The sequence below is a fragment of the Pinus tabuliformis genome, chromosome 1_1 (assembly GCF_031772625.1).
Source record: "Pinus tabuliformis cultivar Carrire ecotype Pingquan chromosome 1_1, CPIR1, whole genome shotgun sequence".
NCBI lineage: Eukaryota > Viridiplantae > Streptophyta > Pinopsida > Pinales > Pinaceae > Pinus > Pinus tabuliformis.
In genome coordinates, this window is record NC_142297.1 from 702755467 (window position 1) to 702758813 (window position 3347).

The 3347-nt window shown below is 41.0% G+C and overlaps 1 pseudogene; it reads left to right on the top strand.

The window, feature by feature from the left end:
- Positions 1 to 827: 827 nt before the first annotated feature.
- On the top strand, positions 828 to 3080 carry LOC149215446 (pentatricopeptide repeat-containing protein At3g12770 pseudogene; annotated as a pseudogene).
- The last annotated feature ends 267 nt before the right edge of the window (positions 3081 to 3347 follow it).

A 3347-nucleotide genomic window follows, 5' to 3' on the forward strand; every position in this document is an offset into this window, starting at 1 on the left:
TCCAACCAATTTCCTTACTATAAAAAGGAAATATATCAATAATGTGAAATTCAGAGATATTTGACGAGAATAAAAGCTTATCTTTTTATATAATAAGTTATTTTAATTGGTTAGATACTTTGTTAAAAATAATTTTGTTTCCTCAAAATTTTATACTGTTGTATCTAAAGACATTTTACACTTTAACCTGAGGAAAATGTTAGAGTAAATTGTTAAATAAGATATTATAATAAAATTATAAATTAAAAAAAACGATAATAAAATATAATGCTGAGCTAATTAAAAAAATAATGAAAAATAAAAATAATAAATTTCCTCAATTTAATTTGTCATATTACCATTTTCACGTAGATTACATATTTTCTTTTAATTTATATTATGTATTCTCGCACCACGGTGATAATTTATAGCACTTGGATTGGTTATGAACATAACTCATAGATTTGATAGCCATCTGGCTCATGTGACTCCCATAGTTGACTGGCACGAATGGATTCAATATATCACACTGGGTGTACTCCAGCTCAGGCATAGCCACAAGTTCTCCCTCGTCATTCACAGAGAAATCAGGGTGGTTCATTTTGGGCATTCAAGGAGGTGGTGTATGGGTTACATGAAGGCCAACACACCCGCCTCCCTCATTCTATTTACGAGCCGAGAATGTTCTCAGACATGAATGCTTCTCTGCTTTGCAATGTCTATGTCCCCCTTTCCCTTCATTTGTTGATGGCTCCCTTTGTTGGGTTGCACAACATTTGCCATTGACACAAAATTACAGGCCAAACCCGAATATATGGTCTCTCTCCGAATCAAATAGATTAATGCCAATGGACCTCGCAGTTCCAAGTGTATCTTCAACTCTTCATTATCACTCTCCCTGCCAGTCTTCGAATTCCAAACACATTCGTCCACCCCTTCGTATTCCTTTTAACGATGAGCACGTTCCTCCCTCAATATCTACTGCTGAAAATGGACAAATTACTGAAAAACCAAATGCCAGAATTCCCAATCCTTCAGTTCTGCAAGTTCCGAGGGAAGAATCCAATGCCAATCGCGGTACCAATACTTGCGCTTCTCTCTTGCAGGCAGCTACCAACATCCAACAACTTCATCAAATCCATGCGCACATGCTCAGAACAGGGCATTTCAGAAACGCATTTTTGATAACCAAGCTTTTGCATATGTATTCCAATTGTGGCAGCATGGACAGTGCCAGGCTAGTTTTTGACCGAAGAAAGAGACCAAATGCTCTGTTTTGGAATGTTATGATCAGAGGGTATGCGAGAAACGGGCTCTGTGAAGAATCCCTTCGACTCTATTACCAAATGCAGCAAGCGGGGTTACATCCAGATAAGTTTACGTTTCCCTCTGTACTGAAAGCATGCGCTTGTCTATCTGATCTAAAAAAGGGAAAGGAGATCCATAAGGACATCATTGGAACTGAATTTGAGTGGGATGCTCATGTGGGTAATGCCCTTATACATATGTATGCCAAATGTGGAAGTATAGAGGATGCACGCCAAGTGTTTGACAAAATGTCTGAACGGAATTTAGTCTCCTGGACAGCCCTGTTTTCAGGGTATGTTCAGAATGGATTTGCGGAAGATGCCTTGATGCTTTTTCATCAAATGCAGCTGGAGAACATGGCACCAGACTCGGTGACCATGGTGAGTGCAATCCAGGCATGTGGACATTTGGGCGATCTACAAAGAGGTCACCAGTTACATGGTTTTGTCATTCGGAAGGGATTGGATTCAGATCTCAATGTGCAGAATTCACTTGTATTTATGTATGGAAAGGGTTGCAGAACTGAGGTGGCTTGCAAGTTGTTTGACAAAATTCAGAATCGGGATATCGTCTCGTGGAATTCAATGGTTTCTGTGTATGCACAGAACGGGCATCCGAATGAGGCCTTGAAGCTGTTTGTTAGGATGCAATTTGAAGGTGTTGCGCCTGATGCTGTCACCGTAGTTACTGCTCTGCAGGCATCCGCTGATTTAGGAGTTCTGCAACGGGGTAAACTGATACATGATCATGTAATTCGAGTCGGATTTGAGTCGAATGTTTTTGTGGGAAATTCCCTTGTAGCTATGTATGCCAAGTGTGGGAGTGTGAGCATTGCACGGCAAGTGTTTGATAGGATGTTGCAGAAAAATGTGATCACGTGGAGTGCAATGATTGCAGCCTATGGTATAAATGGTATGGGCCAGGACGCCCTTGCTCTGTTTACAGAAATGCAGCAGTCGGGCGTGAAACCAAATGATATCACTTTCGTTTCTGTTTTATCAGCATGCAGTCATGCAGGCCTTGTAAATGAGGCCTGGAAATACTTCAACTGCATGAGCCTACAGTATGGTCTTTCACCCAAAGCTGAACACTATGCCTGCATGGTTGACCTTCTTGGCCGTGCGGGGCAATTGGCTGAGGCACAAGACTTCATTGATAGGATGCCATTTGAACCTTCTGCTAGTGTGTGGGGGGCTCTGCTTGGTGCCTGCAGAATTCACCACAATATTGAGTTAGGAGAACATGTTGCTGAACACCTTCTTAAGTTAGACCCACAAAATGCTGGTTACTATGTATTGATGTCAAACATTTATGCTGCAGGTGGAAGGTGGGATGATGTAGAAAAGGTTAGAACAATCATGAGAGACCGGGAAGTGGTGAAAAGACTAGCATCCAGCTGGATTGAATTCGATGGCAGGGTCCATTCATTCCATGTTGGTGACAGGTCATACCCTCAAATTGATGACATTTCTGCTACATTAGAGGTCTTATCTCTGCTGATGAAAGAGGTAGGATATGTACCTGATGTGAACTTTGTGCTGCATGATGTGGAGGGTGAAGTGAAGGAATCCATGCTTGGAAGTCACAGTGAGAAGCTGGCCATTGCTTTTGGGCTTATCAACACATACCCTGGGACTCCCATCCGGATTACAAAAAATTTGCGTGTATGTGGTGATTGCCATAGTGCCACTAAATTCATTTCGAAAGTTGCCAAGCGAGAAATTATTGTGAGGGATGCACACCGGTTTCATCATTTCAAGGATGGATTGTGTTCTTGCAAGGACTACTGGTGATGGTCACCCAATAACAAACAAAGGTTCAGTAATGAAGTTAATATTAATTGTCATCGGTTGGAAGCCTGTGATTGTTATGGTTTTCTCCATTATCCATAAATTCTTGCCTGTGATTGTTATGGTTTTCTCCATTATCCATAAATTCTTGGTTTTTTATGCGAAGGTTCCAACTAAACATAATTCCATATTTATTGCATACCAAATTTCTCACCATGGCTTTGGAGGTGCACTGGTTGTTTACAATTTCCAATCATACAGAAGTGGCTG